The 27,073-nt window shown below is 40.7% G+C and overlaps 1 protein-coding gene and 2 long non-coding RNA genes across 3 annotated transcripts in view; 1 reads left to right on the top strand and 2 right to left on the bottom strand.

Annotated features, from left to right (window-relative positions):
* The window catches only part of LOC311084437 (beta-1,3-galactosyltransferase 2-like), a 30,688-nt gene extending 17,388 nt beyond the window's left edge, over positions 1-13,300 (bottom strand). Inside the window, exon 1 of the mRNA XM_084116445.1 lies at positions 13,097-13,300. The gene's annotated coding sequence lies outside the window, so the exon portion shown is untranslated. The remainder of the gene's footprint in view (positions 1-13,096) is intronic.
* Positions 13,301-17,490: 4,190 nt separating this feature from the next.
* LOC311084442 lies at positions 17,491-20,353 on the top strand. Its single transcript, XR_014606535.1, has 3 exons — positions 17,491-17,984; positions 18,722-18,807; positions 19,483-20,353. It is a non-coding gene; the product is annotated as an uncharacterized lncRNA (long non-coding RNA).
* Positions 20,354-23,019: 2,666 nt separating this feature from the next.
* On the bottom strand, positions 23,020-26,816 carry LOC311084441. The gene is made up of 4 exons (XR_014606534.1): positions 26,770-26,816; positions 25,948-26,033; positions 24,589-25,272; positions 23,020-23,170 (listed from the first exon to the last, which is right to left on the bottom strand). It is a non-coding gene; the product is annotated as an uncharacterized lncRNA (long non-coding RNA).
* Positions 26,817-27,073: the final 257 nt, after the last annotated feature.

Below are 27,073 nucleotides of genomic sequence, written 5' to 3'. Positions count from 1 at the left end.
TCTTTTTGTCCATGGATCAAAGATTGTGTGAAGATTTCTAAATCTTCTTTTAAATAGCTTATGAGCAACAACAAAAAGCTGGAAAATTGAAATTGTGCAAAGAATGACAAATTGCATTTGAGAAATTAAAACTGACTCTACAACTAGGTCTATTCGATTATTTTTTAAAGTGTTTAATCTATTTGATTTGATTTTGATAAGTTAGGTTTACATCCACTGTGTAAACTCAATCACATGGCGACTGCATCGGACATTTCAAAATTGATATCCTAACGTTTAGACACTGTCGCAAGGGGAATGCCACAGTGTGAAAGATGGTGTTCTGAGAGATACGAAGACAAATAAATGATGTCAATCAAAACAGCTGTATCTAAATTTATTAAGTGCGCCCACAGGGTAAAATATACCCAACAAAATAACGACCATGGATGAATTTGGCTAACTATCCTGGCCTGGGTTATTGTTGTGGCAGAAAGAAACAGAGCCACACCTGCACAGCGTATAACTTTGGGAAGGCAGAGAGCAAGCTAGCTTGCCCTGTCCACCCCATTTTTAACTTTTTCCTTTTACAGGATGTCATGATGGATCCCATCGAACAGAACTGATTCTGTTCCAAATGTATAAAATATTGTCTTGTTACTGTTTAACATGAAATTTCACAGGTCTCATCAAAAAAGGACGACCGGCCAGACAAGCAGATGAGTCTGGCGACATGATACATGTTGTAACTAGCAAAAATACTTAAGGTCTCCATTCACAGGTTGTTCTTGTGGTTCACTCCACAAACAAGGTCCAGTGGAGTGCGGTTGTGTTCTGAGGAAAAATCTTGCAACTATCAGCAAGGTTGTAGAGTGACACCGCCGTCCAAGCCTCTCACCTTAAACTACACCAACCAGCCTGAGCAAACCCCACACGCCAGCGCCAACGCCAACGCGAAGTATAAAGTGGGGGATCAAGGACGTGCTAGTAACGTATCTCCCTTGTCAACGAGGGAAAGCCCATTGCAACGGTTCGCAACGAGTCACCCTGGTGAAGATGGAACGTCCATGCGGCAACGAGATGATCAACACATCTGGTGGACCAACTAATGGTTTAAGCTTATCTTAATAATTAATTCTGTGTGATGTTTATTGATGTTTTATTTGGTTCAATCAAACTATACTGTAGGACTGAGAATTGATATAGATCTGAGATTTGAACAATTACTGATTAATTTTTAAATGTTTCAGGTACACTTAAATTGAAAAGAGGAAAATATCTCCCAGTCCACCAGGTATTCCAGACGGGAATCCAGGATAGTATGGACGCGGTAGACTTGTTCCTCTTCTACAGGAACGGGAGGAGGTGGTACGTCCGTGGAAGTGCCATCTGTGGGAACAGGAATGACTGGGTCAGTGAAAGGTTTGAGTAATGAAACGTGAAAAGATGGTGAAATCCTGTACTGAGGAGGAAGGTTGAGCCTGTAGGTAACTTCGTTCAACTGCCTCTGGATGGTGAATGGTCCGATGAATCGAGGACTCAGCTTACGGCAAGGCAGTCGGAGGCGGATGTCCCGAGTTGATAGCCATACCTTCTGTCCTGGCCGATACTGAGGAGTATCAAGACGACGACGGTCCGCATGTTCCTTGTGCCTCCGAACTGCCTGTTGGAGGTGCACATGAGCTGAGTCCCATACCCTCTCGCTCTGATGGAACCAGAAGTCGACAGCTGGAACCTCCGAGGGCTCACCCGACCAAGGAAAGAGTGGAGGTTGATATCCGAGGATACACTGGAAGGGGGTGAGCCCGGTGGTGTTCTGCCGAAGGGAGTTCTGAGCGTACTCGGCCCAAGGGAGGTAGCGGCTCCAGCTGTCCTGGTACTGATGGCAGTATGTACGCAGGTAACGTCCTATCTCCTGGATCTTCTGCTCAGTCTGTCCGTTCGTCTGAGGGTGGTAACCAGAAGAGAGGCTGACAGTGACCCCGAGGAGCTTAAAGAAGGCGTGCCATACCCGGGAGATAAACTGGGGTCCCCTGTCCGAGACGATGTCCTCTGGGATGCCGAAATTCCTGAAGACATTATTGAAGAGAGCTTCTGCTGCTTCAAAAGCTGTGGGAAGACCAGGTAGAGGAATCAGCTTACAGCCCTTGGAGAACCGGTCCACAATGACGAACACGCAGGTGAAGCCTCCAGAATTGGGTAGATCAGTCATGAAATCTATGCTGATATGGGACCATGGTCGTCGAGGGAGAGGTAACGGCACGAGCTTGCCTTCTGGTAGCCTCCTCGGGGTGTTGGTGATGGCACAGACTGAGCATCCGCGGACGAACCTGGAAACATCCTCGGAGATGGACGGCCACCAGTACCGTTGACTGAGGAGCGAGAGGGTACGCTTGCTACCCGGATGTCCAGAGCCCGGAACAGTATGAGCTGAGTCCAGAAGGGGTGTCCGAAGATGTGGAGGTACGAAGATGCGCCCTTCTGGACCTCCCGGTGGAGTGGGTTGGCGTGCTACTTCCTGGGTGATTTGTTGGACTAGTTCCCAGAGGATGGGACTGAGGATCATGGCTGGAGGGAGGATAAGCTCAGGATGAAGGTCTTCCACGGAGGCATGATGAAGCCGAGATAGTGCGTCCGCCTTGCAGTTCTTACTCCCAGGCCGATACGACACCACAAAGTCAAACCGTGTAAAGAAGAGAGCCCAACGGGCTTGGCGAGACTGATCACAAGCTGTGAGGCGCTGGGAGATGCAAATAGATTTCTGGATCAGATTCTCTAACCCCATGCTGTCTTCGTACACAACCAACAGATGGCGGATGTTGGGATTTAAACCATGTCGAAAAGCTGTGATCAGCGCGGTCTCATTCCAGCCGCTGGATGCGGCTAGCGTGCGAAACTGCAGGGCAAAAGAACTCACCGATGATTTTCCTTGACGAAGATTATACAGTTGGTCGTGAACTGACAGTTCGGAGACGGTTTGCCCGAAAACCTCTTTGAAATGTTGAGTGAATTCAGTAATGGATTTTACCACTGTAGATTCTGAATTCCACAAAGACTGAGCCCACTGAAGTGCTTGACCTGATAGAAGGGAAATCATGAAAGCCACTCGGGAGGAATCGTTCCGAAGTTGATGTTCATTCATGGTGAAATATAGTGATGTTTGAAGGAGGAACCCACTGCAGTTCTCCGCCTCACCGGAGTAGGTCGCTGGCCGGGCCATGGGACTCGCAGAGGCAGTGAACGAAGCAGCGGGTGTTTGCGGAAGTGAACGTGATGGCATGGAAGCGACGGATTCGGCTGGGAAATCTGTGTATAAATCCTCTGAAGACTCCGCTTTCTGCATGTTGTGGTCTGGTCTTCTGTCAGGGTTTACAGAGGAAGCAGACAAGATGGTAGGTTTAACTCTTTTAATTGCAGAATGAACGGAGAAGCAGGAAGATGGTGAGTAACAGCAACACAGAATAACAGTGAATGCTTAGCTGATTGGTAATGTCTCTCTATTTCTCTCTCTCGTAGTTGACCCAGGATGGAAGGCTGAAGAGGAAGGCGGGCTGGCAGAAGGATGAGGCAGGCTGGCAGAAGGATGAGGATTCGCGTCAGGTAAGTATCCAGGTAGGTGTGTAGGGAGTCTGTGAGTCATGCAATGACGATACCAGACAAGTGACTGCAGGGAGAGTGCACCTTATAAAGGGAGTGCTGGTGATGGGACACAGGTGACAGTGATTAGTAGTCCGGGGATAATGAACGGGTGACTGGATGAGAGGGCGGAGAAAGAGAATGAGTGGGCGGAGGTGATGATGAGCGTGGTGGTTGAGATGGAATCCTGACAATATCAGAGTTAAATAGGAATACATTGTAATAATGTTAATCAAGCAGACTAAATCACATGACTGCGCAGCAATATTTAATTCACAATAAAAATACAATAGCCTATAATTTAAAACAAAGACAAGCTCATTATACAAAGGAAATAATATTACAGATCTAGACAAATTGGGTTGCTTATAGTTAAAAGAATGTCATGAACGATCATTTAAGCTAGATGTAGGCCTAGGCCTATATTTTTCACATTTTTGGTCACAAAATATATATATATATTTTTCACTTTTGATGACTTTGCAATATTGATCAAATGTTAGAATATTAATAATGAAAAATGAGTAGGGCTACACCAAAATGTGTAACATTAGTGTAGCCTACAAAAGAAATACAAAATCCCCGACATAGAGTTTTGACGCAGCTTTAATCTCCCTTTTGGTTATTTCAATACTTAATTGACGACAGAACAGGACGTTAGCCTACATGCTAGTTTATTTTGCGTGATACAGGGCGCCGCTAGCAAACGGCTGACACGACAGGAAGTTCGTTTTTTTTTTAGTTTTACTGGCATAGCCTGACAACATTTGGTATGACAGAGGACTGTGCGGCGGTGCTGACTGCGTTATTTATTTTTATTTTTTTAATTGCTGTGAGATTGTTTGCTGTTGTGCGCAAATCCTAGAGATATTCTAGATAGGCTTAAATCACTCACGTGGTGCGTCTCTGTGTGAGAGACAGATTTCAACAATCACCAATAAGGCAACTTGTGATTTCGGGGGTTTACATAGGCTATCTTGTTTCATATTTGTCAGTCAACTTTTAAAAATACATTCAGGGCTACACTCAAAACATTCGGGGCTGAAGCCCCGGCAAAATCGGCTGACGCCGGCTCTGTAACAGCAGTGGGTTCTCAGCACATTTTCGGTAGGACGAAAAAAAGAGCATTTCATTTAACAAGTTAACCGTACCCCACTATCTATCTATCTATCTATCTATCTATCTATCTATTTATTTATTTATTTATTTATGGCACTTTTTTTATTCATAATGTTGTAAATCTCTCTTTTTTTATCGGACCTCTCACTTAACCTAATTGCTTTCAATTATGAAATGATTCAAATGATATACCTGAACTTACTTTTCAAAATTAGTAATAAAACAATTGCTCTTGATAAAAGGGAAAGCTAGTATGTTTGCTTAGCATTCCCTCAGACACTACAGGCCTATGAGTTTAATATTGCTCCAAAATCACAAAACATGTCCGTGTTTGAAGTTACTTCTGTGGTTTCATGTTCTTAACACAGAGTGAGAATATATTATTTATTATCCTTTTTATTTTATTCTATCAGCCTACAGGCTATGTTGATTAGCGTTGCATTAAAGGGTTAGTTCACCCAAAAATGAAAATTAGCCCATGATTTACTCACCCTCAAGTCCTCCTATGTGTACATGACATTCTTCTTTCATACGAATACAATCGGAGTTATATTAAAAAATGTCCTGGCTCTTCCAAACTTTATAATGGGAGTGAATGGCTGGAAAAAATTGAAAACCCAAAAAAGTGCATCCATTCATGATTAAAAAAAATACTCCATACGGCTCCAGTGGGTTAATAAAGGCCTTTGAAAGCGAAGCCATGGATTTTTGTAAGAAAGATACCCATATTTATAACTTTATAATCTAAAATAACTAGCTTCCGCCAGACAACCGTACGCATACTACGCAAATGACTTGCGCCACAAGAGTAACCCGTGACACATGTATGACGTAGGATGTAGGAGTAAAGCTTAGACGCCTCTCGCAGTTTAAACAAATAGGGCTGTGCAACAAACTGAAGCTCCTCTTCTATTATATAGAAATCCTCCAACATTTCTCTTTAAAATTGCTAATTCGCGGCCAGGGTTTTGTTTTGCTCTTATTTCTGAGCTTCCATGTTCGTCATTACGTTGTGTGTCGGGTCAGGGGTTAGTCTTCCACCGTAAATCGATGCGTACGGCCGTCTGACAGAAGCTGGTGATTATAGTTTATAAAGTTTTAAATATGGGTATTTTCCTTACCCAAACGCATGGCTTCACTTCAGAAGGCCTTTATTAACTCCCTGGAGTAAAAGTGGAGCACTTTTATCATGGATGGATAGGGGTGTGACGGTTAGTATATAACCGTGAGACCGACGGTTATAGTTGAACACCGTAATTAGATCTCTATAACCGCCAAAACCGAGTTATTAAAATATTTTTTACAAACATTTTTTATCATAGAGAATGTTTAAATACTAATTAAAAACAATTTTTAACAGTCTGTGTTATTAATGGTCTACGTCGTTTCCAACTGTATTTGATTATTTGCCAGGTACCAACGCAAGTTTTGTTTTGTAAATTGTCAGACATGATTTTTACCACTTCATTAAGTTTTTCTTTGTAGAAAGCCTTTCTTTAAAGCGAATTTCGTTTTGTATAAATTGTATATTAATTTTAATAAATGTTTCATCAACCAATTGCATGCATTTAATAAATAAAAAGCAAATATAGCAGACAATATAATAACCATGACATTGAGGCGCCAGTGCACCGCGTTCACTTGCATTGCATTGTTAAAAGCCTTTCTTTAAAGCGAATTTCGTTTTGTATAAATTGTATATTAATTTTAATAAATGTTTCATCAACCAATTGCATGTATTTAATAAATAAAAAGCAAATATAGCAGACAATATAATAACTGTGACATTGAGGCGCCAGTGCTCCACATTCACTTGCATTGCATTGTTAAAAGCCTTTCTTTAAAGCGAATTTCGTTTTGTACAAATTATATCAATTTTAATAAATGTTTCATCAACCAATTGCATGCATTTAATAAATAAAAAGCAAATATAGCAGACAATATAATAATCGTGACATGGAGGTGCCAGTGCGCCGCGTTCACTTGCATTGCATTGTGAACTAGAGCGCATCTCATCGTAAATGAATGAAACTCAGCGTAGGCCTATGCCTCATACATTAGCATTAAATATCTTTGCTGCATCCTTTCTAGAACAGACAAGGGCTTTCTTGCGGCTCGCATCAGCAGAGCATTGCATCGTCCATAGACCGCAAAACAATCAGCGGATGGCGGGCGGGTGCGGCTTTGAAATTTGGTCAAAAAACGTTGGTGCGGATGAGTTTTGTGATGCAGTTGCGGACTCAATTGATTAACCGCCATCACCAATTCTGAAACCGGCACACCCCTATGGATGGATGCACTTTTTTGGGCTTCAAATTTTCTCCAGCCATTCACTGCCATTAAAAAGCTTGGAAGAGCCAGAACATGTTGTAATATAATTTTCATTTTTGGGTGAACTATCCCTTTAAAGACATACATAATTCTTATGAAAATACCTGAGACAGCCTGATGAACACAGATATATTATCGCTATCATGTGTTTGTCTTCATGTTTCATCAGTCAAAACGTCTCTATTTGCATGTTATTAAGGCATTTCCTGAAAAGTCATAAGTTTAATACTCCTATGAATCACACTTGTGGACTTTCTGCGCAAGGGATGAATCCGTACTGGGCTTCATGAATGAAACAGATGAAACAGATATGACATGAGAGTGTTAAGTGCTCCATATCACTATCATCACCCCATTTTGGGTAAAAATAGAAAAATAAAACTAAAGTACTTTGTAACGTTGTTACTTGAGTAGTTTTTAAAGGGACACCAGGCAAGTCTGAGTGTTTTTTCTCTACGTAGCTCCCCCTAGTGTCTGGTAGTAAATGCTTTCAAACACTCTGTAGTAAAAATGAACTGTTGTCCCTCCCCCCCTCGCCACGAGCAACCCAGCTGATCAGCTGTCAACCCAGCTGAGCAGAGGAACAGGCTATTTCAAAACCAGTTAGGTCTACCGAGGCAAGTAAAGCAATATTTTCTTTCCAACTGATGGCGATTTTTATTTTTTATTTTTTATTGTGTTGTCATGCATACTATTATTTTTACCGGGAACGAATGATATGAACAAGGCGAACTACTGCTTTGGTGTTTGTTTGTTTTTGGGAGAATGGGCATGAGCATAAAATATATATATATATATATATATATATATATATATATATATATATATATATATATATATATATATATCGGAGGCTAATATTTGTCTAAAGTTATATTAGTAAGGTCTATAAGTTAATCTGGTAGAATGACGGTTTACCTTTGCTTGTCTAAGAAAACATCAGAACGTTTTTCTAGCTCGATCATGATATGTGCAACATGTTTATTGCCTATTATCAGACGCGTTGACTTAGTGACATAGAAATAAAAGTGTAAGTTACACAAATAAAACCGACAGAGGAACGGCCAAACAACTACAGAAATCAAACGTGTTTGCTAATGACAATGCTAACATCAAAGTTATAGTATCTAGCGTACTAGTAAGCCTGTAACAGACAGCGATCATAATAAAAACCTTTACAGACAATAGCAAACATCCTGAGGTCGCAATTACTTGAAATTTAAATATTAAACACAGTTTATTCCAAAGATACTTACAAGTGCAACAGCAGGATCAGCATCCGTTTTGCAGGCTTCTGTTTCTCTCAGTTCTCCCCATTCTGAAAAAGCCGGTCCGATACTTACTCGAGTCTGACTTGCTTGGTCAGTATCCCGTTTCCTCTTTCATTGGTCCTCCGACAAAGATTTCCTAGCTTTCTGCTTCTTTTTTACAGCCTCAGCCATAACTCAATCTATCGTTGCCCTTTGCTTATAGCTAGCCGATGCTTGAATGGGGGCGTGTACGTGTGCAGTGCCGTCAAGCAATTCGTTACATCGCGAGACCTGATATCACGCGATACTTCCTGACACCGACCCGCCGGCCCAAAGTTGCAAGTGAGTTTTTTCCGCTCTCGGGCACCAGGGGGGTGCGAAACCACCACCATTCAACTCGAAATAAGTAATATAACCATTCCACTGACTCCAAAGCTGTTCAGTTAAGGTTAAAAAGTTACCTAAAGCACCTTTAAGTACTCTTACTTGAGTCATATTATTTTTCAGTACTTCGACTTGTACTCAAGTAAATTATTACTTAAGTAGCAATACTGTCACGAACTGCATGGAAGCAGAGACAGTAGTAGGATCTAAATGCAGCAATAGAATTTAATTAACCAAGACTTGGTAAAACTCAGAACTGGAACAGGGAAAACTCACGGAAGATACATACATTCATAGCGCCGCTTCAGAACACGACCTGGGTGGGGGGGTGGTTGTCCTGGAGTCCCAGACAGGGTAGCCGGGGACCATAGACTCCAGGACGTCACCGGTGCAGGTGGCCACGGCGGAGCGGGTCGTGCGGGTGGCCATGGCGGAGTAGGTCGTGCGGGTGGCCACGGCGGAGCACCCTTGGACGGACACCAGGGCGGAGCAGACTCGGACAGACACCAGGGCGGAGCAGACTCGGACAGACACCAGGGCGGAGCAGACACAGACAGACACCAGGACGGAGCAGACTCAAACAGGGACCAGAGCGTGTGGCACACAGGACTGGACGGGACCAGCAGCATGGGAAACTTAGGCGTGTAAAGCACTGCAATTGTCCATGTAGGCGCCACCCCCATGGCCCTCTCAAGGTACCTACTGCCCCCCCCAAAAAAATACTTGGGGAAATTCAAGGCTAAAGCCTCCGGGCTGGAAACGGCCTCTGGAAAAGGCTCCTGGAGCTTGATAGGCGCAGGTGAGGTGAGGAGCAGAGGCGGAGCCGGCAGGGCGAGGCATCTGGGTACGCCCACCGGAGCCTGGCGAGCCGAGCGAGTCCTCCTCCTCTTCCTCCTGCGATGCCGAGTCACTGGGCTTGATTCATTCACTGGGTTTGGTTCACTCACTTGACTCACTGGGCTTGGTTCACTCACTTGACTCACTGGGCTTGGTTCACTCACTTGACTCGCGGGACCGCTCGGTTCACTCGCAGGACTGCTTGTGCAGAGGCGACGAGCGGGCTTGTGGAGATCAGGAAAGCGTGGGATTAAGCTGTCCAGGCAGATGGAAATAGCCTCTCTCCATCCCAGACCAGAGATATCGGGGAGCTGTCGTGGATCGACATATTTAGCCCAGTTAGATAGCACGCCTTTATAATTTCATTCCCCAGGTGGCAGTTCTCGACCAGTCGAATATATCTGAAGCTGAAGTCGAACAGGTTACGGCTCTCCTGAGCTAATGCTGCGATCTGGACACAGCTCATCTTCTTGGGTTAGATCGACCGCTCCGGGTACTAACTGCTAGATCCTTGTATGTTCAATTATTCTGTCATGAACTGCATGGAAGCAGAGATGGTAGTCAGATCTAAATGCAGCAATAGAATTTAATTAACCAAGACTTGGTAAAACTCAGAACTGGAACAGGGAAAACTCACGGAAGATACATACATTCATACATTCAATAACTGACCCCGAACAAGAGAGCACACAGGGTTTAAATACACAGCGGGATGAGGGAACGAGACACAGCTGGGGCAAATGAGCACAATAATCAGGACCATACAAACTAACAAGACAACACACCTGAAACACGGGAACTAATAATTAACATGACTAGCAGACTAGGACTAACTGAATACAATGAACAGAAACAAGAAACTGAATGTAAAAACCAAAGACAGAGAAAACACAAACCAGAAACATGACAAAATAACACACCATTACAAATACTTTTACTTAAGTTAGTACTGTGTCTGTCACTGTATTTCTGTGAATGGCATTTTACACATTTGTGACTACTTGTGTCTAGCTTCAAATTCAGAATACAGGTTTGTGACTATTGTCTGCGAGTGCAAATTTCAACATTCAACTTCAGATTTTTATTTTACAGGTTTTCACATTGGAGCTGTGAGTGTAAATGTTCATGTACAAGTACGAATATTTATTGAACAAGTTCTCAAATTCACATCTACGTGGTCTCGAGTTTTGATACTCTTTTACCTTCAAGCCTTTTCAAGCATGTAAGTGGAACAGGGACGCCCCCTCCACCATTAAAATGAATCGGTTCAAAGGAGTCATTAGTTCGCGAATTGGATGTGTCGTGCGCGTTGTGTGATTATTCCAGCAGTTAGGACATGGACATCCAAGATTTGTGTCAACATAGAAAACATTTCATCACTGTAAAGTTTTATTTCGTTTAATTAAAGTGTTGTTTTATGTCAGCTGAATGTCCGGAACGTTTTCAGAGAAGATAAGGCAACTTATTTAGCACAATTCACACCCAGCCCAGCGGTAATTCAGGAAAAAAAATCTCAGAATGCTCCACATGAAACTTTTGGTCTTCCGACCTTTTACCACCGTGTCGATTTATTTTGATTAATATGTGCGAGGGAGAGAGAGCAACACAGCGCCTAGTTTGGAGACGGTGAAGTCTTGTTTACACTTTCGCCTGGCTCTGAAGAGAGAGAGAGTGCGCGCGCGCGACCGGGTCTCCCTGTCTTGCGCGTGCAGCGCAGCAGCCAAACAGAGTTTGCCCTTTCCCTACTGACTTTCACTTTCGGTGCCCGAATGGAAGTGAATGAGGCTTTGGGTTTTTTTTTTTATCTAGGCCTATGTGAAATTCTGCATCCATTGTAGGCTTTTTTTTTGTTTTTTGTTTTTTTTTCTCGGAAGGGCAACGTGAGTCGAGAAGGGCATATGGGCAGTTGCCCGGGCAACCTGAGCAACCCCCCTGTGCACGTCCCTGAAGTGGAAAGTCTTTTTGTAGTCAGGAAGTCCCAGCCTCATAGCTTTCTTTGAAGCCTTAAAGTGGTGTGTGGTTTCTTCCGTCCACGTTATTCTGTCCAATGGAGGTGCCGTGTGGTCAATCAACAGGCTATATATAAATATATAGGCTACTGCTACATTTGTCAGGGTATAGAAGTAGGCCTATACTAAATGTCTGGTCTGAATAGAACATTTGAATATGAGTAAACTATGAGTATATGATTTTAAACGATGCAATAGACAAAAAACATAAACGTATCAATGCAAGAATAATGTTTGAAACGATTAATCATAGAAATAACATTAAAGAATAATCATAATAATCATACGCATATTGTTTTTTTCTTATACACCACGTTTAACAAGATTTCATTTTTAATATGAATGAGTATGAATGAATAATTTTTTACTTTTTAGTTGCATATGTTTGGTTCTTTGTTCATCCTCAAACAATTTTTTATTATTAAGAGGTTTTCACGAGTTAACTGTAAACTACAAACATTAAACTTTGGTGAAATTAAATATCTTTAACTGGAAGTGTTCTGTTAACTCTGCTAAACTATAATTACTAAAGCTAAAACTGAAACTAAATATATAAAAACTAAATAGAAATGTGTTCACAAAATAAAAACTAAACTAAAACTAACAAAACCATTAATGAAACTAACTAAAACTAAACTGAAATTTATAGGACATTTCGAAATGTTATTAAGATAAAAACTAATTTAAAAAAATGCAACACTACAATAACCTTGACGACTACACCCTGTGCTACAAAATTGTCCAACAGTGGCTGGATACACAGGTGACAATGAGTACTGTTTGACATACACGTGAGATGAAGTTTTTAGCTTGGCTCTGTATGGCTCAATATTCACAAAACTTGTGTCATTTTTAAATTTAGACCAAAGAATTGGGTTTACTTGCTCAGCTTAGGGCCCCTTCTGTGGTAGCGCTTCTGTGGTGCAATGCAACGGCATTATTTTGCAGTGGTTCAACAGAGAGCTGCAGGCTTGACAGAAATGTTTTTTTGTTGTTGTTGCTTTTTCTCAGGTCCCTGGTCCCACACTTTCTTCATATTTTTTCCACACCTCATAAGATTCATTCATATATTTTATGTCCCGATTTGGGTCACCCCAACCATCAAGCACCATTGATTTCTGTGACATTAGTTGAGACCAAGCAGCAAGATTGGACACTAAAATTTCTGTCCAGAAACCTTTACTATATCTATACATAAAATCCACTGGTCTTTCCCCAGGGAATGATCTTGAAACCCTATTTCCACATTCCAGCAATTAATTTAGACACACAAATCAAATGACAATCAACAGATAAAACAATTACAGATCTGGTAATATTTTAGTCACTCTCTAGTCTTTTGTATGAAAGTCGCACGACTATGATTCCCTCTTCTTGTTCACGTTAACCAAAGCGGCCTGGACAAATTCCAGCCTTAAGATATCATAAATCCTTTTCTATTTTGGGTTTTATGCCAAACAGAGATTACAGTTAGAGTACTTCAACAAAGATTTATACAGGCTGACATCGGGCAAGTGTTATCTCAATCTTTAGAGAAGAAAACACACTTACACAAGATCAGCCTCCTGAAGATCCAAAATTGGTCCTGGTTCTGCTTGGACTATCCCGGACAAAGCCCCCAATCTGTTAGATCATAATTATGGATCTTCCTTATCGAATTAAAGACAGAGTGACGCTGATATCAGGGACCAAAGATGGCGACCAGACCCTTCACCTATGTGTGTGCGTGTAGAAATGGTGTTGTGAGACAGGTTATGAGAAGTTAGCGTGAAGTTCAGGATGTGGTGATGTAATTCCACAAAATATCATGTGATTAACTTCTGCACAGTGGAAAAAAAACAAGATGTGCAATCAATTTTTTTTCAACTGCTTAAACACAAAATCCTTACTTGTCATACAATTTTTGAAACACCACACACCAAATCTACAAAACCATACATTAATTATCGGCCTTCGATACAGTTTTCAATTTCATAAAACACTTTTTGCAAACCACAACACACAATTCTTACTCGCAAAAATCTAAAAGTATTGATTTCCTTTTTCAAACACAACCTATCAAAATGCCACACTAATTCATCAGAGCCTCACACTAACTCCTCACATGTGCAAACAACCCCAACCAATCATGGCTTTAGAATAGGCCTATAAATAATTCAAAGGTCAAGTTATAGGTTTATCGGACTGTGTAATATTGTATTCACAACCACAAATGCTTACAGTAAAAAAAATTATCACTTGGTTTCAATCTTGCTTTCGTGTTTACCGTGAATTTTTCAACATCTCTCTGCCAATTACTTTAAAATAGGAGCTCATGAAAGAAAAGCTTTAAGTTTTGAATAACTGTGTGTATATGATATATCCAAAAATATGGTGTAACCCAGACTTAAATTAGTACATTTGCAGTCTATGCCAAAGTTAATTTGTCCAAAAAGTTCAAAATTTAAATCGATAATTACATATTTAACTAAGGGACTGTTCAAGAGACTGGTTCATGTCGATAGATCTGAAGGACGCATGTTTTCAAATACAGATAGCGTCACGTCACAGGCGATACTTGAGATTCGCCTTCGAGGGCCAGACATACCAGTATACAGACCTGCCGTTCGGCTTATCCCTGGCACCTCGTACATTTACGAGGTGCATGGACGCAGCGCTCGCACCTCTCAGACTCAGAGGCATGCGAGTGCTGAACTATTTGGACGACTGGCTGATTCTAGCTCAATCGCGATCAGAGCTCGTGGAGCACAGGACCATTTTACTCGATCACCTCGAGAATCTTGGTCTCAGAGTCAATTGGACGAAGAGTTCGCTGAACCCCAGTCAAACGATTTCGTTTCTGGGCACAGTTCTGGACTCACAGTCTGTGATAGCGCGGCTGTCACCAAAAGTTTGGCGCACGGCGAAACTTTTCCGCTGTGGCGCGACCGTCACACTCAGGAAATTTCAGAGGATGCTAGGTCTTATGGCCTCAGCATCATCAGTTCTCCAGCTGGGCTTGCTCCGCATGCGCCCTCTGCAGTTCTGGTTGAAAGCGCGAGTACCGCGCAGAGCGTGGGCATCCGGTTGGCTGCGTCTCAGGGTCAATCAGAGCTGTGTGGAAGCTCTAAAACCTTGGAAGACGAGCGACTGGTACCAATTAGGTGTAAGCCTGGGGACTTCCTCGAGAGTGGTAGTTGTGTCGACAGACGCCTCCACATCGGGATGGGGAGCGCTGCTCGAGGGCAGAGCGTTCTTCGGCCTGTGGTCAGAACGCGAAAAGCTCCAACATATCAACTGCCTGGAAATGTTGGCAGTGGACAACGCGCTGACGCGTTTTCGTCCCCAAATCAAGGACCAACACGTCTTAGTCCGTTCGGACAACATGTCTGTGGTGTCCTATATAAATCGCCAGGGCGGTCTCACATCCCTAAACCTGTACAGGCTGGCAGAACGCCTCCTGATATGGGCTCAGCGCAACTTGCGCTCGCTGAGAGCAGTGCATGTGCCAGGGATCCAGAATCTGGGTCCAGACAGACTGTCCAGGAACAACGTTCCTACGAGCGAATGGTCTCTACACCCGCAAACAGTCCAGCTGTTGTGGGAGAGATTCGGCAGAGCGGAGGTGGACCTGTTCGCGTCCCGCGAAAACGCTCACTGCCCCGCGTTCTTTTCCAAGAGCGAGAGCGCGCTGTCCCGAACGTGGCCGCGCTGTACGCTCTACGCTTTTCCCCCCGTCTCCCTCCTGCCTCAGGTGTTAGAACGGATCAGGGAAACTAAATGCTCAGTGCTGCTCGTAGCGCCGCTCTGGATGAACCAGCCGTGGTTCCCAGTTCTGATGCAGCTAGCAGACACTGCCCCGTGGCCAGTGCCATTGAGGGAGGACCTCCTCTCGCAGGCCAGGGGTTCGATTTGGCATCCTCACCCGGAATTGTGGTCCCTCCACGTGTGGGCGCTCAACGGGTACCCGCTGATCTCTCAGTGGGGGTGCTAAACACTATCACTCAGGCTAGAGCACCGTCAACTAGACGGCTTTACGCCTCAAAGTGGTCAGTATTCTCCAGCTGGTGCACGGCTTGGGGTCATTCACCCCTCGATTGTGAGGTGACGGAGGTTCTCTCCTTCCTACAGGAGCTGTTGGATAAGGGCAGAGCCCCTTCCACGCTCAAAGTCTATGTGGCGGCTATCGCAGCGTTCTCTGAAACAACGCTCGGTCAGTCATTAGGAAGGAACGACTAGTCATCCGCTTCCTCAGGGGAGCTAGGAGGCTGAATCCTCCCAGACCTCCTTCAGTCCCTATGTGGGACCTCTCTACAGTTTTGGAGGCCATGAAAGGTCCCCCTTTCGAGCCCATCCAAAAGGTTAGCCTCAAACATCTGTCATTCAAAACAGTGTTTTTGTTGGCTCTCGCTTCAGTGAAGCGCGTAGGTGACCTGTACGCGCTCTCGGTGAGCGCAGCGTGCTTCGAGTTTGGGCCAGGTGACTCAAGAGTCATACTCAAACCTAGGCATGGTTATGTGCCAAAATCCCTCAACACACCGTTTCGGGCTCAGGTTATCTCCCTGTCTGCCCTGCCGGTGTCAGGCGAGGAAGGGGACTCAAGTTTTCTCTGCCCTGTAAGGGCCCTGAGAGCTTATGTGTCTCGCTCTTCTGTCTTTAGACAGACTGAGCAGCTATTTGTCTCGTTCAGTGGACGTTCCAAGGGAATGGCTGTTTCGAAACGAAGCCTATCCAGATGGATAGTCAATGCTATAGCGCTAGCTTACACTGCCAAGGGTCTTCAGTGCCCGTTGGGTGTCAGAGCGCATTCCACGAGAGGCGTTGCCTCATCGTGGGCTTGGTCTAGTGGGATTTCCTTACAGGACATATGTATGGCGGCAGGCTGGGCCTCGCCGTCTACATTTATTAGGTTTTATAACCTAGAGGTTCCCGCTCTACAGGCTAAGCTATTGTCGGTATAATCGAATCAGTGGTCTGATTAGGACTCTGAGGTCGCGAGCGCAGTGTGCTGCCGGCTATCATATGGGCAGTTTTGCGTAAGACCCACAAATTCCCACATTAGTTCAGGCTCCCTGCCTTGTCTATGTGATGTCATGTTATTGCGTCAGTGGACGTCACCATATAGGGGCAGAAGGGTTCCCTTCCTGTTCCAGGACTCTCTGTGAGTCCCTCTAGTGATTTATGCTTGATAAATCCTGGGTATCCAGGTTTATGGGTGATTAATCACAGTACGCACGGCGTTTTGCACTGGTTCCCCTAGCGTTTTCAACGCAGTACGAGAGACCTCTCGTAAGAGAACGTACTCGGTTACTAACGTAACCTCGGTTCTCTCTAGAAGAGGGAACGAGTACTGCGTTTTCTGGCCGTGCGTACGGTTCACTCTGGTTCGCTTCGGCGATGAATAAAATCAGTGAATCAGCCTTTTCGAGCTTCCTTTATAGGGCTAAGCCACGCCCGTTTCGCCAGGAAGTGGCGAGGAGGGCGCGAAGCGCCCTCATTGGCCTGACGTCACCGCAGCCCTCGCTCAATAGGCTTATGCAGTTGCCGCAGAGCAGCCAATGAGCGAGGGAGCCGTCTCGCCCATGGCTGTGTGCTGCTGCAACGCGCTTTACATTATTTCAAAAATTAAAGGATAATTTTTTGCTTCAGTATTTCGTGAAAAAGAGTTTTTCCCCTAGCGTTTTCAACGCAGTACTCGTTCCCTCTTCTAGAGAGAACCGAGGTTACGTTAGTAACCGAGTACGTTTTCATTTTAATTTGGCGTAGTATTTACACGCCAAAGTCACATTTCGCGTTCATATGGTACGCAAAACCCTCCCGTTAAACTTCTATTGATGGAAAATGCGTATGCATTGCACACAGAAATGTATTATAGTTAACGTCATCGTCCCGCCCCTTAATCGTACGAAGATTCACGATTCCATCTCGTGCAGATGCCGAAGGTGCATGCAGAAATACGCGTTATTATTATTTATTTATTTTTTGTTTGTTTTTTTTGTACAGAAACATAACTCATAATCTCTAATGGGGGCGAATGTTGTTACTACATCTAATAGCAAGTCTCACGGCAGTTCGTGAAATGGTCACATAATTTAATCTATTGATTCGTGACACGGGCACGTTTATTTCGTTATTTTCGTAATACCAGCACGTTTTTTAAACTAATGTATTTTCAATGGGAAGCGTCTTTCGTGATCACAGCATGATTCTTTCTGCCTATTGGGCTGCAGCAGAGAACCTGTTTAATCAACATTAATTCACGAGGTTTTTTCTTATCATGGACCATGGTTTATGTATTTTTTTAATGTTATTTTTTGATCTTATTGCCAGGGAAGCTGGATTGCTTTGCTGTTTATTGATATTTTTAAAATTATATTTTATCAGTAGGAAATCGCGCTGAAGAAGTCTCGTTCCGAACACATCGCGATATTTGGCATCAGTTCACGTGTGCCAGATGTTGGTAAGTAGGCCTAGTAATAAATACGCTGTCCTAATAATGTGTGATATAATGTCTTTTCTGTTTGTCGATATCAATAAGATTAGCTCGCATTCAGTCACTGCATTATATCTGTCATCGCCACGGAGGCTTTGCGTTTCATTGCTTTCTAATTCTAAACAGGTTGATTAAACACCGTCTGTCACGTGACGTGCTATAGGCCTATAGACCTTCAATCAGTTCCAAAGTTGTATTTGTAGTAGAAGCACAGTAAAAACAACACTTACCATGCTTTTACCACATTAACATTAGTTTTACTGTGATAAGTGTAGTAAAAAGACAGTAATCACAAAACTGACCATGCGTTTACCACACTATTGGTAGTTTTAATGTGATACGTATTGTAAATGTACAGTAACCACAACACTTACTATGCTTTTACCACAGTAACCCTAATTTTACTGTGATAGGTGTGGTAAAAGGACAGTGACCACAAAACTTATCATGCTTCAAACCTCAGTAACCTTAGTTTTACTGTGATTGGTGTAGTACAGGGCAGTAATCACAAAACTTACCATGCTATTCCCCAGAATTGGTAGTTTTAAAGTGATATTTGTTGTAAATGCATATTAAACACAACACTTGCCATGCTTTTAATGCTTTATAATGTAACATCCAATATTTGTAAGGCAGTACTTTGTCCTTTAAATAATCCTATATATTAATTATACATAATGATATTTTCTTTTCTTTTTTTTCAGCTGAAAAGACCAAAAGGGCCTTTCGGACTCAGTCAGCCCCATATTGTTTGAGGACAAGTAAACGGAGGAGACGGAAAGCTGCATAGGTAAATATTCGCAATGGTATGTATGTGTTGTTTTTAACCCTAAATCAAATAATTTATCAAGCATTTGTTGTTTCTTAAACCTTTTCTCACAAAACCCATAGCCCAATCAGTACGAACATAGTCTGAAGGTCTTAATAATTCACAAGATTTAACAAGTTGTCAAATTCGTACGATACTCGTACATATTTGTATACTCGTACACAATCCTGCAGCTTTTACTCCTAGTGCTGTCATTGGCTACTGCCTCAATTCCTGTACGTATTTATCGCGATATTTGTAAATCAGTTGCGCCACTTCTTGGAAAGTAGTCGGATGTCCCACACACTGTCAGAAAGTTGATATTAATTGCATTGTATTTATTACAATTATTACAAATTGGTCCCCGTCTGTTTATGTTCCAGTGATACATGATGTCTCTCCACACCTCATAACCTACCTCTGTTTGCAAGAGTGGAAAAGCTTATCTGACATTATCATGTCACATGACATCAGATACTCAATTATTTTGTCGTAATCAGATCAGTTACACTGCCCTACCCGTTTGCATGTAAATCATTTTCATACGATTATTGCTTGCTATTAAAGACATACTTTTATTCATAGAAATGCCCACATATCAGTGAACTTATAACATAAAAATGCTTTTAACATTTAATTATGCAACACTCTTTACAGAAAAATATCCCACAGTTATGGATAAACTCACAACATCATCATCAAGTGCTGTGCCGGGCACATTGGTCGACAAGTGTCCTCCAACGTATTCGATCCGTGGCCAAGTTCTCCACATCTTCCCATGGGACACTGACATTCTTCAGGTCTTCGTGAAACATCTGTCTCCGTGTCTTCCTTGGTCTTCCCTGTCTCCTGCATCCTCCTGGCGGTGTCCTCTTCATCACTGTCTTTGGGTGTTGTTGTTTGGGCATGCGTAGGATGTGTCCAGCGAAGTGCACCCTTTGCTCTGTCTCAGTTTCTGAAAGTCTTCATGTGAAGTCCACTCCTCCTCGTGATCTCTTTCATATAAGCAGAACCAATGTTGAAAATAGTGATTTATCTTTTTCCATATTGTTAAAGCATTTTGTTTTCTCTTTCAGCTTCATAAACTGTACTTGATTTCTGCCTAATGCCTTTATAAAAAAGGGTCAGTGCTCATCAGGTGTTTTGCTAAAGGACATATTCATTGCATAGTTACAATAAAAGTGACCAATAATCACAAGGATATAGAATGAAAGTTGAGAATGTAAAATTTTGTGCTTATATTTTTGCCTATTTGTTCTTTAAAGCAAAGAAACAAATGTATTTTCACATAACAAAGTTGAATCTCATCTCTTGGTTTGTAAATATATAACTTTACTTCATCATAGCAATTTTTTAACGTTAATGTATGTGTCACTATAATAGATTGCCCCTGTATCTGGATATTTTTAATTAACTGATTTTTATACTTTTGTGCTGTATTTTTGGGTCTACATTTGTCTTTAAACAGTTTGACATTACATATTGGAATATGCTTTCAAAATTGTGTCCATTCATTTGTGCTTTTGTTACATTTATTTGAATATAATTGATATACCTTTAATATACTATACATACACTGTAAATGTTAGAAGCACTTTAGAACATGTAATTATCTTTAATTAAAATACTGCAAAACTACCCTGCTGTAGGACATTGCTTAGAAAAAAGTTTCTCTTTCAAATTTATGCATCAGTCTAATCAAAAAAGCTAATTTGTAGCATTGATCATGTGAACTCGTTTTTGGATGGTAACCACACAAAGGAGTATTTTGTTTTTAAATATGAGTTTTATAATTTAATTAGAAGGAATACATGTTTAACAGCCTAAATATACAATATTTAAGGTATCTATCCTGCAGGCGGAACCAGAAGAGATGTGTCATCATTTACCATAAATGGGCATGTAACTGTGACGCATCTGTTCAGCTGGGTTGTTATTGGCTGTGACTTTATCGCAGAACTCGCTGTGATTGGACAATCGTTTAACACATATAAAACGGCGCTTCATGTTACAAAGTATGTTTTGGTGTTATTATTACGTTAGTTATACATTAAGTTAACTATAAAGTGTCTCTATGTTGTGAGAAATTACTCCTTTACCGAGATCCTAACCCTAACCCTAAGCATGTCTGCACATTTCAATGAACTACAGCACCATGCTTCCGGTTCCATTGATAGAATGACAGAGACATGTGGGTAATGTAGTTTAAAACATTTAGTAATGAAACAATAAATGTTAAATAATAGATGTTGAGACTTCTTCCTCTGGTTGAGAAAAAGCTACACCACATCAGTGATCACATCTTCTGTTCATGTACTGTAGGGTTCAACTGAACAAACTGTTTAGAGGAGGAAGAAGAACATGAACACGATAGAGACGTACATCGGAAGAGCAAGAAACCGGTTTAGCTGTGATAATGAATCATTATATTCCAACACAATATCAAATTCTGTAGGTGACTGAATATGATTCTCTGGCACTCAGTTTATGGCTTCAGCAGATGTGAATGGATCAATATGATGTTAATGTATTTTTGAAGACACATTTTTATTTATCTTGAATCTCATTTCTCTTTATGCTACTTTATCAACTTTATTGATAAAGTGTTGTTTAATAAAGTCCTCCAATTGTGTTGTTTAATAAAGTATGGTGAATATTGTGTATTGAAAGTGGTGTTTCGTACAGTAAATATAATTTTTTATTTTAGAAATTTTAATTTCTTATTTATTTAGTTTAATTCATAATTTTAAAACAACTACATATAATTAATGACCATGATTATTTTACTTAGGACATAAAAACTTAGATCTGGTTAATGATATTTGGGACAACAATGCAACATAAGTTGCATATACTTGCATGTATGTCACATTTCAGTGAAATAAAGGGAAACTAAATTACAAAAGGCTGCAGTGGGCTATCTTACTATTAACACTTCAAGCATAATTGAAGATGATCCATGTTGATCATTCTAGTACATCTACTACTGCTTTTCAAATGAAAGCATAGACATTACTGATGTCAGGCATATAAGCAGCAATCAGAAGGGGTGAAAAGGAAATTCTGGCACTGTTTTTTTGTTTTGTTTTACTGAATGGTGCATTATCCTTGTGTAATAGTAATAGTGTGTGTAGATCTGTGTAGATTGTAGCCCTTCCACCCCCAGGGGCCCAGCAACGGCCCCCAGAAGAGCAAACAAATGCACATTTCAAATGGCTGTAACTCAAAGTCCGGTTAGTGTATAAAAGAGAAAATCGGCAGGACAACTGCTTATGCTATCTTTAATAAATAATGTTAGCCACAGTTTTCAGACATATATGGAAAGTTGGCATAAAGGTTATTTTTAAAGTGCTCACAGTAAAATATAAAATTTCAGCCTGTCCCTCATATATGTCATAAAGGTTTGCACAATGAACAAATTTAGATATCCAGTTGTCCATTAAATATATTATTTATTTAACATTTATTGTTTCATTACTAAACGTTTTAAACTACATTACCCACATGTCTCTGTCATTCTATCAATGGAACCGGAAGCATGGTGCTGTAGTTCATTGAAATGTGCAGACATGCTTAGGGTTAGGGTTAGGATCTCAGTAAAGGAGTAATTTCTCACAACATAGAGACACTTTATAGTTAACTTAATGTATAACTAACGTAATAACACCAAAACATACTTTGTAACATGAAGCGCCGTTTTATATGTGTTAAACGATTGTCCAATCACAGCGAGTTCTGCAATAAAGTCACAGCCAATAACAACCCAGCTGAACAGATGCGTCACAGTTACATGCCCATTTATGGTAAATGATGACAGATCTCTTCTGGTTCCGCCTGCAGGATAGATACCTTAAATATTGTATATTTAGGCTGTTAAACATGTATTCCTTCTAATTAAATTATAAAACTCATATTTAAAAACAAAATACTCCGTTGTGTGGTTACCATCCAAAAACGAGTTCACATGATCAATGCTACAAATTGCTTTTTTGATTAGACTGATGCATAAATTTGAAAGAGAAACTTTTTTCTAAGCAATGTCCTACAGCAGGGTAGTTTTGCAGTATTTTAATTAAAGATAATTACATGTTCTAAAGTGCTTCTAACATTTACAGTGTATGTATAGTATATTAAAGGTATATCAATTATATTCAAATAAATGTAACAAAAGCACAAATGAATGGACACAATTTTGAAAGCATATTCCAATATGTAATGTCAAACTGTTTAAAGACAAATGTAGACCCAAAAATACAGCACAAAAGTATAAAAATCAGTTAATTAAAAATATCCAGATACAGGGGCAATCTATTATAGTGACACATACATTAACGTTAAAAAATTGCTATGATGAAGTTTAGGGCTGTCACGATGTTAGATTTTTCACACCACGGTTATTGTGGCCAAAAGATTTCACGATATCGATATATCGCGATATCGATATATCGCGATATATATAGAATATATGGGGGGGGGGTCAGTAGTTATCAGTCAAATTAATTTTTACTTTGTTTATATAGTTTTTCTTTTTTACCCAACAAACATAAGGATACTGATAAACACATTATGCATACTCAATCTATGGCAAATTTTTTGTGAAGGAAGACAAGCATGTGAAGTTTATCTGGTTTTAAACTGAAGCCAAACACTGTCTGAAGGTTTCCTGAAGAACTGAAAAGCTCTTAAACCTATTGCCAATAAAGTCATGCAGATAGCAGATTTGAACAAAAAAAATCAAGTGCAAATACAAATACAAAAATAAGATGAGTAAAGAAAACAGGGTTCTTAATTTTAATAATCACCCTTTATTAAATATATGAACACAGAAACCCCCTGTTAACAGTTAATGTCACGTTTCCCATTCAATGACTAGTAAAATAATAGCCGCATCGCGTCTATGACAACTCGAGGTCGAACACCGGACGCGCACTTTCTCAGTTTATGGCCAGCAATATCATTATGTTTAAGGACATTATGGAATTGAGATAATGTCTGTACTATGTTATGATTATATTGTACAATTAAATACAATAGTTGCTAGTCTGTCATCTGAACACTTTACCTCAGAGCGTCCGTTAACTGAATGCATTGAGAATATCACCTGAAAATCCGATAACATCAGCAATTTTCATTCAAGCAGCTGATTTCTGTAAATAAATGTAAAATTAAATGTATATTGCAGCACAGGGTGAAATCATTTAGGCTGATTTGAGACAAATATAATGTAAATTTAATATAAAACGATGTAAATGGCGCTCTGTGTCGCGGCAGGATTTTGAACAAGGTCCTGAGCCGTTGCTGGGCGCCGCCAGTGTGTGTACACCATAGACTGTTAAAGGTGTACACTCATACAGAATGTGTTCTAATTTTAAATACGTGGCGCTGCGCTTCTCGTCCGGTGTGCGACCATCTTTAATGTGCTGTTTTCTTTGATGAAGTCGAAGAACTCTTTTTTTATTACTGGCGAGCTTACTTTTTTCGGTTGTGGACAGTGTTTCACTCTAGCTACGCGAGCGCGGACGAGCGCTGCGTCGTCTTCTTATTTGACAGGTGTTCGCGGGTGCAATACTGCCACTTGAGAGGTCAACCAGGTACTGGTGCTGTAGTATTTACGTGTCATGTTATCATAAGAGTCCTATTCATTTTAAACATTGTGGTTATTATCGCCAATACCGGTATATTGTCACACTCTAAATTAACACGATGTCGATATTTCATGCTTTGAATATCACGATTATCGTCAACACCGGTATATTGCGACACCCCTAATGAAGTTATATATTTACAAACCAAGAGATGAGATTCAACTTTGTTATGTGAAAATACATTTGTTTCTTTGCTTTAAAGAACAAATAGGCAAAAATATAAGCACAAAATTTTACATTCTCAACTTTCATTCTATATACTTGTGATTATTGGTCACTTTTATTGTAACTATGCAATGAATATGTCCTTTAGCAAAACACCTGATGAGCACTGACCCTTTTTTATAAAGGCATTAGGCAGAAATCAAGTACAGTTTATGAAGCTGAAAGAGAAAACAAAATGCTTTAACAATATGGAAAAAGATAAATCACTATTTTCAACATTGGTTCTGCTTATATGAAAGAGATCACGAGGAGGAGTGGACTTCACATGAAGACTTTCAGAAACTGAGACAGAGCAAAGGGTGCACCTCGCTGGACACATCCTACGCATGCCCAAACAACAACACCCAAAGACAGTGATGAAGAGGACACCGCCAGGAGGATGCAGGAGACAGGGAAGACCAAGGAAGACACGGAGACAGATGTTTCACGAAGACCTGAAGAATGTCAGTGTCCCATGGGAAGATGTGGAGAACTTGGCCACGGATCGAATACGTTGGAGGACACTTGTCGCCCAATGTGCCCGGCACAGCACTTGATGATGATGTTGTGAGTTTATCCATAACTGTGGGATATTTTTCTGTAAAGAGTGTTGCATAATTAAATGTTAAAAGCATTTTTATGTTATAAGTTCACTGATATGTGGGCATTTCTATGAATAAAAGTATGTCTTTAATAGCAAGCAATAATCGTATGAAAATGATTTACATGCAAACGGGTAGGGCAGTGTAACTGATCTGATTACGACAAAATAATTGAGTATCTGATGTCATGTGACATGATAATGTCAGATAAGCTTTTCCACTCTTGCAAACAGAGGTAGGTTATGAGGTGTGGAGAGACATCATGTATCACTGGAACATAAACAGACGGGGACCAATTTGTAATAATTGTAATAAATACAATGCAATTAATATCAACTTTCTGACAGTGTGTGGGACATCCGACTACTTTCCAAGAAGTGGCGCAACTGATTTACAAATATCACGATAAATATGTACAGGAATTGAGGCAGTAGCCAATGACAGCACTAGGAGTAAAAGCTGCAGGATTGTGTACGAGTATACAAATATGTACGAGTATCGTACGAATTTGACAACTTGTTAAATCTTGTGAATTATTAAGACCTTCAGACTATGTTCGTACTGATTGGGCTATGGGTTTTGTGAGAAAAGGTTTAAGAAACAACAAATGCTTGATAAATTATTTGATTTAGGGTTAAAAACAACACATACATACCATTGCGAATATTTACCTATGCAGCTTTCCGTCTCCTCCGTTTACTTGTCCTCAAACAATATGGGGCTGACTGAGTCCGAAAGGCCCTTTTGGTCTTTTCAGCTGAAAAAAAAGAAAAGAAAATATCATTATGTATAATTAATATATAGGATTATTTAAAGGACAAAGTACTGCCTTACAAATATTGGATGTTACATTATAAAGCATTAAAAGCATGGCAAGTGTTGTGTTTAATATGCATTTACAACAAATATCACTTTAAAACTACCAATTCTGGGGAATAGCATGGTAAGTTTTGTGATTACTGCCCTGTACTACACCAATCACAGTAAAACTAAGGTTACTGAGGTTTGAAGCATGATAAGTTTTGTGGTCACTGTCCTTTTACCACACCTATCACAGTAAAATTAGGGTTACTGTGGTAAAAGCATAGTAAGTGTTGTGGTTACTGTACATTTACAATACGTATCACATTAAAACTACCATAGTGTGGTAAACGCATGGTCAGTTTTGTGATTACTGTCTTTTTACTACACTTATCACAGTAAAACTAATGTTAATGTGGTAAAAGCATGGTAAGTGTTGTTTTTACTGTGCTTCTACTACAAATACAACTTTGGAACTGATTTAAGGTCTATAGGCCTATAGCACGTCACGTGACAGACGGTGTTTAATCAACCTGTTTAGAATTAGAAAGCAATGAAACGCAAAGCCTCCGTGGCGATGACAGATATAATGCAGTGACTGAATGCGAGCTAATCTTAGTGATATCGACAAACAGAAAAGACATTATATCACACATTATTAGGACAGCGTATTTATTACTAGGCCTACTTACCAACATCTGGCACACGTGAACTGATGCCAAATATCGCGATGTGTTCGGAACGACTTCTTCAGCGCGATTTCCTACTGATAAAATATAATTTTAAAAATATCAATAAACAGCAAAGCAATCCAGCTTCCCTGGCAATAAGATCGAAAAATAACATTAAAAAAATACATAAACCATGGTCCATGATAAGAAAAAACCTCGTGAATTTATGTTGATTAAACAGGTTCTCTGCTGCAGCCCGATAGGCAGAAAGAATCATGCTGTGATCACAAAAGACGCTTCCCATTGAAAATACATTAGTTTAAAA

Source organism: Abramis brama (genome assembly GCF_963993115.1).
Source record: "Abramis brama genome assembly, chromosome: 6".
In the NCBI taxonomy this organism is placed as follows: domain Eukaryota; kingdom Metazoa; phylum Chordata; class Actinopteri; order Cypriniformes; family Leuciscidae; genus Abramis; species Abramis brama.
The sequence above is the reverse complement of the archived record's forward strand: the minus strand, read 5'-3'. Positions and strand labels throughout refer to the sequence as shown.